Source organism: Pinus tabuliformis, chromosome 8 (assembly GCF_031772625.1).
Source record: "Pinus tabuliformis cultivar Carrire ecotype Pingquan chromosome 8, CPIR1, whole genome shotgun sequence".
In the NCBI taxonomy this organism is placed as follows: Eukaryota; Viridiplantae; Streptophyta; class Pinopsida; order Pinales; family Pinaceae; genus Pinus; species Pinus tabuliformis.
Window position 1 is genome coordinate 2051490798 of NC_142294.1, and position 12362 is coordinate 2051503159.

The following is a 12362-nucleotide window of genomic DNA, read 5'->3' on the forward strand; positions in this document are numbered from 1 at the left end:
GCTCTTATATTAGGATTGCAAATGTTGAAAAAATTAGGTGCCAAGAGAATCTCCATTCAAGGGGATGTCGAGTTAATCATTAAACAAGTCAAAGGGGAGTATTCGACCAAACAACCTAGATTAAGATCATATAGAATTTTGTGGAATAAGACCTTTCTGCAATTTCTAGTAATCAAAATATCCTCGCAAATAGTCTCCCTTTTCAGTGAGATCCTATAAAATTCCTTACCCTAATCGACATTATACAGTGCAAGTCTAACATCAACCAGCTGTACCAAATAATATGAAGTATTGGTAGGTGTTTGGAAGTTGTAAACAAATTGAAATTTTTCTCCAATCTAAGGATGAATTTGAATATGATAGTATAGACTTGGAATTTGATTTAGAAAATCAAATAGTTGTACATTCTAATGTAGAAAGGCAATTAGAAAAATAAGATGTAAATATACACATAAATAAAGTTGTAAATAAATTAGAATTTCTTGACATAGATCCAGAGAAGGAAGAGTTTGAAATGCTTTAGTTAAAGGATAATGTTTTACCTAGAGGTCTAGTTCCACTAGAAGAATTATTTGATTTCAATGATGTGGCTAAAAATCCTAAGATTGAGCCCATAGGGGCATGTTACACAGTAATTTTTCACTGCCTTCACCCCAGTCCTTCTACTGTGTCATGTGTCCCTGTGAAACATGTTCATACTGAAAAAATGCTCTCTTATGTTGTCAAGTGACCCACTTTTCCTAAGTTTTCTGCCTCATCGCGATAATGGACTTAATATACATGACGAACAACAGTTGTAAATAGTCTAGTCACGCTTCCAGCGTGGAAGTAGATCTTTTTCCCACGACGGTCCGATTACATGCTCCAGCGCGAGGCTACTTGCTATCTTTAGCGATGGTCTAACTGGATACATTTCCTACTAGCGATGTCAGTGCTAAAGCTTAGTTATAAACTTGCGATGATGCAGATTGGTTGAATTCATTCCAATAGTCGGAGTTCTAGATGTCTCTACACCTGGTTGTTGGCATAGTTTGTGTCGCCCTTCCTCCTCTGGTATGGCAGTTCCATCACTTTTTCTACCTTCCTTGGGGATAAGCTCTCTCTTCCACCTTTCATGTGGACTCCTTCTCCTATTTAAACACTCACCATTCCATGATCAGCTAGTTGGTAAATTCTTGGATTGAGTAGTGTTGTTAGCGCTTTTTGAGTTTGATAGATAGTTGGTGTGGGTGTGACAAGTGTGGGATTGTCAATAGCTTGTGGAAGGTTGTGAAGTGCCCTTAACTTTGTGCTAAAACTTATGAGTGAGAGAGAAACTTTGTATGTTGGGAGATCCATCTTCAAAGAGTGAATACTTGAGAAATACACTAGTTGGACCCTCTGAGAAGGCTTGCAACGTCAAGACTTGGGTTGTAAGCTTGCTCTTATTTCATTATTAATATAATCATCGATGTTTTCCTATGTATTGTATGTAATTTACTTGATATCTCATGACTTCTTGACTTTGTGAGTAAATAGATCATTGTTGTTTTCCGGTTACGTGCTTTGTTGTATTTCCTTTGCATTGTTTCAGGTTGATCACTCATTGAGGAGAAGGAACTGAAATCTAGAGCACCACAATGGAACTCCATCGACCACTGGTTGAGGTAGGCCTCCAACTATGACTGTTTAAGGAAAACTATTGTTGATCTGTCCTTGCTATGACTAGACCAACTCTAGGGTTAGAGGGGTTGCCTCTATCCGTAGAGGGAACACTTTCCCGCATCACAAGTTGGCAACTCTGTTGGGGAGTCTGTCCTATGTTCTTCTCTTATTTGCTCTTGTTTTGATTTTGATTTGGTCTCTCTTGAATTTTTGGGATTAACTATCAGTCTTTTGGGTCACCTAGATCGATCTGGGAAATCCCTACATTGATTGAAGGATTGACTGGTTTTGTTTGGGAGTCTTTTTTTCATTTGTCATTGTTTTTGACATCATCATGGAAAATATTTTAACAGTAGCACTAACGTCGCACTCACTCTTTTGTAAAGTACTGTGTGTCGCTAAATACCATCGCACAGTCACGAAGACTCCTGAAATCGGTACATCGCGGGAAAGACGTGTAATTCCACGATGACGTCACTTTGTTGCCACAGCTAGTTGCTGATTAGCGCTAGTTGCTTGTGTTGTCCTCGCGATGGTTCCTGTAGAATTGATTTTTTCAATTCTACCTCCTTTCACCAGTCCTGTTGATCCTTTAATTTTTTTTTCCTTTTGCTTAGTAGCTTGTTCTTCATTGTTTATGGTTAAGGCACCCTTTCTTTGGCTCTGTTGAATGAATCTTGTATTTTTGCCTGTGTGACCTAGTTCATTATTTCAAGTTATTGAATCAATTGGCTTGGTTGCTGGTTTTCCCAAGGTTCGTTTGTAACTTTCTTGTTGGTTTGATTGAACCTTCCCCATTGCTTGTTTCTGGTTGATTTTTAGTGGCAATTATTGAACCAATCTTTGGTATTGATTCGATTTCTTTTCACTACCGAACATAGATCACAATTGATTGGATCAACCGGTTTTTCCACGCTTGCTCATTTGTTTCTTTTAGATTTAAAGACATAAAAATCAAAATATTGCATTCATTTAGTATGCGAAAATGAAAGTAAATTTTCATTTCAAGTTTTCATATTGGAAAGCAAATGATAAAATCTATCATTAGTAGTATTCATGCAATGTAGGTTTGATGCGTTTTTTCTTTGTTTCTCTTGGTTTATCTTAGTTTTCTTGGTTTGGGAATGATCTCTCTACCCTCCTGTAAGTAGGTGTTCATTGAAGAAAAAGGATATTTCACTCATGCTAGCTACACCCTAGGTTTTGTTGTATACATACGGTAAGGCCTGAAAACTAAAACATAATTCAAGATTAACTCTAAAATGAACTGAATGAACTTAACAGTGCATTGGAACATAACACACACTATTTAGAGGTCTAGGCTAGAGACGTGCTTTGACGTCACTAAACCTAGTTGCTATTGCTTTCACTCAAGGTTGGGTGATTCCTCCTTTTGTGGCTCAATAGTGGTCTAGCACGCAATTGTGCTCCTAGTACCGTCGAGTATATGTTGGGAGACCCCACTAGATTATCATCCTATATCCCTAGGAAGCCGTGCCTACCAGCTTACAAACTATAATGCACCGAACACAACATTCGGGAAGATTTACTACCGTACGGAAAGTCCTTGGTTTTCGTATGATCACCAAGGTGTATATGCAGTTTTACGAGGTGTTTGGTAAACCTTTTTCCTAGTTTCTCCACAGTAGTAACTTTCGTTCCTTTTCGGACTCCCTAAAAGAAAAGGTCCATCTGAGCACTTGTCACTTCAGGCTCATTAAATATTCGAAGGTGACTAGAGTCATCTTTTCGTCCTTTTCTCGACTCTTTAAAGATGAAAAGGTAAAGTTCTGTTCCTGTGTCTTAAAATTTATTCAACCATGTTCACATTTGCCTTGCTAGATCTTGTTTGTGTTTTATCTTGTGTAGGGTTCTTTCTCGTTAGTTTTCCTAGGATTTTCAATTGAATCATCCTAGCAGAATCACCAATCCTATCTCCCATTCCAAGTGACTAAAGGTCTCCATCCTCTGTAGCTTTCGAAGTACCGGCTGTTAGAGATACTCTTCCTATCATCTTGAGTATCCAACCACTTAACTATCGCGCTCCAGAGGACGAGTCTTACGATATTTGTTGGAACCCCATTTGGGAGCCTTCTAAAGAAGATATTCCCATTACTCCTCCTAGTGTCTCAGTCCCAATTTCTTCTTCCGACATGGATGAGATGAACCCCATCCCGGGCAAAGAAACCCTCATGGCCAGTGGTGAAATCCTTGTATCTCCAGAAACTTTTCCCTTCCGTGTCACTGCTCTCGGTTTCACGCTACCTTTACACTATAAGACTTTGGTAGATATTATGGGTTCTAGATCTCCCCTTACGAGTTCCATGTGGTCTTGTACTGTCACTCCAAATTCGAAGACTTTTACCCCTAAAATTCACTATGTGTCTGTCACCTCAGTCCTGACTATTCCAACTGTTTGTGAGGCTTCTTCAGCCCTTGTTGTTAGTGCAGTCACTACATCTTCTGTTGTGACCACTGTCCTGGGACCTTTGTCCGGACCTAGGAATAGTGGCCCATCGACATCTACATCCAGAGTTGTTGATCCTACACTAAGTACCCCACCTTCTTCTGGTTCCATTCTAGCAATGGGGCATATCATCAATATTTACAAGCTCTTCAGAATATGGATCCCAAAAATCCATTTCATTCTTACGATTCTCGAGGAGCTCATATTTATTAGCCCGGACCTATGCCATCTCAACCTGCGGTTGAGGTCTCACTTTTGTTGTCCATCGCTTAGGGTACCACCACTTATCATGGTGGCCAAGCACCACCCACAAATTTTCAAGGACCACCCTATCAAGGTCAGCTCTCTTATGGAAAACCTTATCCAGGGAAACCTAGAGGCCCACAATGACAACCCTTCCAAGGACAACCTTCGGCCTTTGGTGGTTCCTCTACCTATTTCGGGCAACCTTCTGGTAATCCGGGACAACCTTACATACAACAAGGCCAACTTGGTGTCCATCAAGGCTACCCTTCTGGGCAAGTTGGTCAGCCTTACGTTTAGCAATGCGAACCCATTGTCCAGCTTAGTCAACCATCTAGACAAATTGGTCAGCCTCAAAACCAATCGGGCCAGCCAACTGTCCAGTCTACTCAGCCATCCGGCCAATTAGAGCAACCCCCAGTTGTGCAAGGACAACCCAATACCCAGCAAACTCAACCTTCTGGGAAAATGGGTCAACCTCAATCTCAACTAGGTCAACCTTCTAGCTAGATGGCTTAGCCTCAGTTCTCTCAAGGACATCAAACTGGGTCTGCTCAATAAGGCACTAAAACGATTGTTGCTTCTCAAGCTCCACCCGGTTTTCAGCCCTAGTTTGGGCTCCAAACCCAATCCGGTTCTCAAATTCAGGTTGGATCCTAATCTCAACCTGCTTATAAAATGCAGCCTGGCTCCCAGGCTCAATTTGGAGCCCAACCGCCTTATGGTTTTCAACAATCCCAAGGGCAAACCCAATTTTCCCTATACCAAAATTATCAACAACTACAGGTGAGTCCTTACCAGAATTACTAGCAACCATATGTTGCTCCTATAGGACAAGTTGGTAATCAATGGAATGCTCGGGGGCAGATCCAGGGTCAACCATCTAGTTATAGCTATAACCCCTATGGAAAAAATCCCTACGAACAAAACCCTTCTGGTCCGAATCCGTCTGGACAAAATCAGTGGGGGAAACAAGCAGTTGAGTGGAACTTTGGCACTACCTCCTACCCGCGGCCACAGATGTCTTTTAACCCTGAATTTCCCTTTTTAGCAACATTGGAGTTACTAGATGTGTCCAAACTAACAAATGATCCTATTCTTCATAATCCGTATTGGCCACTGGTTCCAACTAAGATTCCTGGTCATTGTCCCAAGTTTGACGGTAAAGCTGGAGAGGATCCCCAAGCCCACGTCATGACTTATCATCTATGGTGCTCGTCAAACTCGTGGCTTGATGATTCAATCCAGCTCCACCTTTTTCAATGGACCCTCACCGGCTCTTCTGCTAAATGGTATATTGAGTTAGCTTGCGGATATTTTCAGGACTTTAACTCGTTGGCTATGGCATTTTTAACTCATTTTTAGTTGTCGATTTGATATGAGATGGGCACACATCTCCTGACATCCTTAAAACAAACAATGACCATGCATATCTCCGATCATATCCATGAATGGAGATGGCATCACCGTTTGATCAAGTCTTGGATTCCCCATCAGCTTCTAACCGACTGGTTCACGACCTCATTTGTCGGTTTGATAGCCCGGGACACTGCTATGGGGGCATCTGTAACTGAAGAGCAGGCTATTACATGTGCTCAGTACCTGGACTTGGTTTACTCCCAGTTCGGTACACTATATGATTATTTTCTTGGTGCCCCGAGGCCCGGAACTTCCAAAGCCCCGCCAACACCATCTGTTGACAACGTCATTGGTTCTATTAATCCGTCCTCTAAGAAATCTTCTGTGAACCCTGGGAAGCAAAAGTCAAATTCTTCAAACGAAAACACTTCTCAGGTTGTATCCAATTTTGCTAACACTTTCGAGGTTAACGTTGTTCATTCCACCATGGCGGACAAAGCCTCAAAAGGGAAAAAGAAGGGAAAATGAAATAATAAGGTTGATCAACCCAAGTAGGATTCCCCTAAACCTCCACCCTAGGAAGGTACCAAATGTAAGCCTAAGTATCCTTGCCTTATCTGCGATGAGGATCACTATACCAAATAGTGCCTGAGGCGGTCTGAAGTTAGTCGTTTGTTGAAAGGTGCCCATGGGTCTTCTGCCATGCTTAAAGAGCCTTTTCCCTTGCAGAAAATGCAAATGGTGGCCAATCCATCTCAAACCTCTTCTCCCTTTGGTTCTTAGGTATTTATGGCTGGGACAATTCCCTTCCACATTAGTACTTGGGCAAAAGAGTATCTGTCACCTACCAGGAAGGAGCTTGAGGTCCCCTCTAGTGCTCCTCCATCCAGTTCTGGTCCCTTGCATATTAAGCGACCTAGCACTAAAGCGGTCATCTGACCTCCTCCTAAAGGCGTGCTCCATAAATCTTCATACAACCCTAATGCCCGTGCTACTCAGCACTATAGCATCGTTGAGGACATAGCCCAGGCTTCGTCAGCTATGTCCGCATTAGAATTCCTCCAGAGGTGACCCTATCAGAGGAAGTCCTTGCTATCAGCTATCGGTGGCATTGACCCAACCGACTCAGACCTGATCACTTTTGACCTAGACAATCATATACTGAGACTGCCTCACCAAATTTCCTTCCTTATCAAGGTCATCATCAATTCTAAAAAAATTCATTGTACAGTCATTGATGAAGGCACTTCTACTTGCATCATGTTTATTGCTTTTTGGAAGGCTATTGGTTCTCCAACCCTAAGCCAGTCTCCTACAACCTTAGAAGCCTTTGATGGGAGAGAGTCTCATCCTTATGGTATACTCCAATGCTTGCCTATTACTTTGGAAGGGAAGACAGTCGAAGTGGAGGTCGAAGCTTTCGATGGCAATTTAACTTACAACCTCCTTTTAGGATGAAGTTGGACATATTCCATGCGAGCCATGGCTTCAGCTCTATTATGTGTCATCCGTTTCCCTCATCAGGGGAAGATCATCATAGTAGACTAGTTTTCCTTCTTCGCCTCCTCCTCCTCCAATGGCAACGCGCCTTTTGTGGAGCATACCTATATTTCGTGTGAGAGTGTGGGTGTTGGGCTCTTTAAAGATCCTGCCCTTATGGGTGTTTTTTCGCTCCCACCTCCCAACATCACTCCCATTAATATGATTTCTGTTCGCTCTGATCCTTGGGTTCTTCCCCCCACTGATCAGATAGAATCCTGGGGCGATGAGATGCCATTGAGTCCTGCTGAGCTCAACTATGTCGATATTGTTTCTGCATCAGCTCCCTCCTCTGAATCTTCTCCTTTCAGCAGAGCTCTCAACTCGTATGTTCAATACCCTTGGCTTGGAGATGACACTTCTTCAGACCCCTTAAAACAAATTTTTCCTTCTAATGAAGTGATTATTGAGACCATGTCTTTCGAGGAACCCCCTTGGTCTAATCATCACCATCGTTCCTCGTTTCTCCCTGCCCATCAGGAAATGCTTCGTTGTCTCCTATATCGACCTCTTCAGACACCCATCCAAGTTCATCAATTGTCTTCTAAAGGGAATATTGGAAACATTATGCAAACTGAGCCAATCAACATCTCTATTCGACCAGGGATTGTTGAGCACATCCATGTTGGAGTAACATGTACTCCGGAGGAGATTCAGCTTTATACTGATCTTTTCACAAATTCCATGATATGTTTGCTTAGTCTTACGAAGAAATGTCTGGCATCAATCCTAGCATCATGGTGCATGAGATACCTACATATCCGGGTGCCAAACCTATTCGATAGTGTCTATGCCCCATGCACCCCAAAAGGGCTGTAGCTATTAAAGCGGAAGTTGAAAAGCTTCGTAAAGCTATTTTTATTTACCCCATCCCACTCAGAGATTGGGTCTCTAATATTATCCCCGTGACTAAAAAACAGGGCACTATTAGGGTATGTGTTGATTATCGTGATATTAATCGTGCCTGTCCCAGACATAACTACCCTACACCCTTCATTGACCAGCTCATTGATGAGTGTGTCGGGAGTGAGATATATTCATTCATGGATGGTTTTTCTGGTTATAACCAAATTAATATTGCACCTACAGATCAACACAAGACCGACTTTATCTGTCTGTGGGGCACTTTCACTTATAAAAGGCTCCCCTTCGATTTAAAAAATGTCGGTGCCACCTTCCAATGTGCAATGTCTAATGCGTTTCATGATATTCGACACATTGTGCAGCCCTACCTGGATGATCTTCTAGCTCATTTAGCAAAGCACCAGGACCATCGAACCCACCTTCACGAAATTTTTCTCCGCTATCGACAGTATCGCATCCAGCTGAATCCACATAAATGTGTCTTTTGCATCAAGTCAGACAGACTTCTCAGATTTATCGTCTCCTGAGAGGGTATCCTTCTCGATCCCCTTAAAGTCGAAGCCATCCCAAATCTCCCTCCCCCTGTTTCTTTGGAGCAATTGCAGAGTTTTCAAGGTAAAGTGAATTTTTTATGACAATTCATTCTGAATTATGCAGAAGTGGCCAAAGGCTATACGCGGATATTAAAGCGGGATATCCCTTTCCTTTGGGATGTCGCTGCCGATACCACTATTGGCATGGTTCTAGTTCAAGATGATGATGATGACACTGAGCATGTCATTTACTATCTCAGCCACAATTTACTAGATACCGAAACTCGATATGCCTATGTCGAGAAGTTGGCATTGGCCATTGTTTGTGCCATCCAATGCTTTTTCCATTATATATTATTGCGCACCACGATGGTGGTTTTTGATTGCAACCCAATGACGTACATCTTGTCACGTCAGTTACTGGGGGGCAAATACTCAAAGTGGATTGTCATCCTCCAAGAGTTCGACTTGGAGTTCACCACTGCCAAGTCTAAGAAGTCCCTCATCTTTGTTGAGTTGCTTTGCTCTCTGCCATCTGCTACCATTCCCTCTTGGTTAGAGGACCATATTCCAGATGAAACTTTGTCCTTGATTAGTACCCTCGATCCTTGGTACGGGGATATTATTGTCTATCTTCAGACATCCTCTTTCCATCCCGATTTGTCCAAGGATGCTCGGCAATGGATTTTCCATCATTCTCAACCATATCACATCATTTGGGAGACCCTGTACCGTCTCGGCACTGAATTTGTTCTCCACCGATGCTTAACATTTGAGGAAGCCGAATGAGTTCTAAATGATTGCCATTTTGGTGCCTATGGTGGTCACATGTCTGGGTATGATACTGCTCATAAGATCCTCTATGCTGGTTATTTTTGGCCCTGCATCTTCAAGGATGGCATTCTTGCTATGTGCTCTTGTCATGAGTGCCAGATCTACCAACGGAATATGCACTCGCCTCCCGCTCCATTGCACCCTGTTGTTATCGTCAGCCCTTTTGCCAAATGGGGCATTGATTATATGACCTGTAACCCTCGCTCGGTTGGGGGGCATGGGTATATCATCGTTGCCGTTGATTATTTCACAAAATGGGCCGAGACGATGCCCACACTATCTGAAGACGGTCACACAACAGCACAATTTTCATTTAATCATGTCATCTCACGGTTCGAAGTCCCTCAGGATATCGTCACTAATCAGGGCAAACATTTCTGTAATCATATGATGACTGAGTTAACAACCCAGCTAGGCTTACGGCATGATAGCTCGACACCGTACTATCCTCAGGCCAATGGCCAAGTAGAAGTCGTCAACAAAGTTCTAGTTATGATGCTTCAACGCACCATCGGTATGTACAAGTCCAATTGGCACTTGATGTTGTTCTTCACCTTATGGGCCTACAAAACTTCAATGGAGGATGCCACCGGGTTCACACCATTCTAATTGGTTTACGGTCTAGAGGCTACCCTTCCGATTGAGTGTGAGATCCCTTCTCTGAAATTAGTCGTCGAATTACTCCCCAACACTACTCTGGTAGAAGAACGTCTTCTTTACCTAGAGCGGCTGGACGAGACTCATCGACTAGCTTATCTAGCTATTGAAGCATAGAAGAAGAGAGTGAAAGCTCACTTCGATCATACTGTCCATCCCTATTCTTTCATTGAAGGAGATTTAGTCTTGCTTTATGATTAAGAAAATGATAAGCTGGGGGTAGGAAAATTCGAGCCTATGTGGCATGGGCCGTATATTGTAAAATGAGTTTTGCAAAAAGGGGCCTATGAGCTAATTGATTATGAAGGGAACCTTCTAGATAAGCTCTGAAATGGGCTTTATCTAAAAAAATATTATGCATGAACCCCATTCATTTTGATTTCTACATACATGTGTTTTCAGCAGGTGTGTTGTATGTGTGTTTTCATGTTTGGCTTGGTGTGTAGGCATAATTGTTGCTTATTATGTCTTTTGCTTCTTGTGCAAATGTCTGGTACACCTTACATTGGTTTCGTTGATGGTGCCTTGCGCAGTACCCGCAACCTTTCCTCTGCGGCATGGGTTATCTACAATCCTCACGGTGAGTTAGAAGACTTCCAAGATGTTTTTCTGGGTTGTACCACAAACAACGTCACTAAATATAGTGCTGTTATTGAATTAATGAATGAGGCTATTAACCTCAACATTCCTTCATTGGTTGTGAATCTGGATTCTCAGCTTGTTGTCCACCAGCTTAATGGGCATTATTCCATTACAGATCATTGGATTTTGAGGTTGTATTTACGTGTTAAATTGTTAGAAAGAAATTTTGATTTTATTACATATCAACACATTCCAAGAAGATTAAACATGTTAACTAATGCATTAACAAACCATGTATTAGAAAAACATTTGTGTAACATGTAATCAAAACAACATACAGAAGCATTCAAAACACAATAATGAACCATATTAGTATGTATATGTATATATATCTTGTGTGGTGCACCAAGGCGCTTAAAAAATAAGTGTATATGTGCAAAGAGAGTCCGTGTTATCCCTACATCCAAGACACATGTCTCTCAAAAAATCAACAGGAAATAAAACCTAGGCATCTACTGCGGTGTGTTATGCTCGCTATAGCACACCACTGCTCATGCGACTCACCTCAACAGGCAATGCACCCTGGGTATCACCCCTACTGTATGTATCTGGAACTCTATGGGAACCTCCTCGATCCCCATGTAATCAGGGATCCCGTTCGTCAGGCCCTCAAGATTTTGGGCCACTGTCTCCACTGAATTGCCAAGTGGGGGAGATTTTATCGAGAAAACTAGTGTCTATACAGAGCTGCTAGTCCCGCTAAGGCTGATAGCTACCTTAGAAACGAGCACACTAAAAACTACTTTCATTTTCCTTTATGAGAAATAGATGAGAGAAGAATAAGGAGACCAACCTCTGTCTTGTGCTTGGTTCCTTGCTCGTTTCCTCTCTCTTCTAATAGGTCTTTGCCACTCGTTTCCTTCTCTCCCAGCTTCAAAGAGTACTTGTAGAATCGAAGCAGCATAACACTATCCAAGAACATAGATCTATTATCATAAACAATATAGGACCAGATGTATATTGACTACACAAATGCATAAACCATCAATCATACAAGAATGTGTAGGAAAACTTGAATAGCTTTATTGATAATCAAGAAAGAGCAAAGAGGATTACAACCAATTGTTCTGACCCAGCATCATCCTCTCAGCAAGAAAGCCCTTCTTCACCTCATGAAAAGCTTAGATCACTCAACACTATGATATTGCACCAAGAAACCAACAACACTTCCTTACAACATACAAAATTCCAGCCTCTGGATCTCTGGGATGAGGGATCCATATATAGATGTCCGCAAGGGAGGTGAGTCAACTTTTGAGATTTGATTAGTGTCTTCTCTCTGATAGTTCTTGATTCCACTTGGAGATTGATGATCTCTTACTCATCCCTGGTCGAATGCAGAGAGGCAAGTGTCACAGGAGAAGTTTCTAGAAGATTCCATGCTCCTCCACCTTGCGGATTGACCCTGCCATTTGTCCATTCTCGCCCATCGCATTCCATAGAAGGGTTTTTCAACATGCATCGCACCTACTGTGTGTATTCATGTGGGATGCAAGTCACTTTGACTATCGAGCAGGTGAAATGGTCCAGTTTTGACCAGTTCTGAGTAGTTTTTCATGGAGAACTTCTGGGAGATGTTG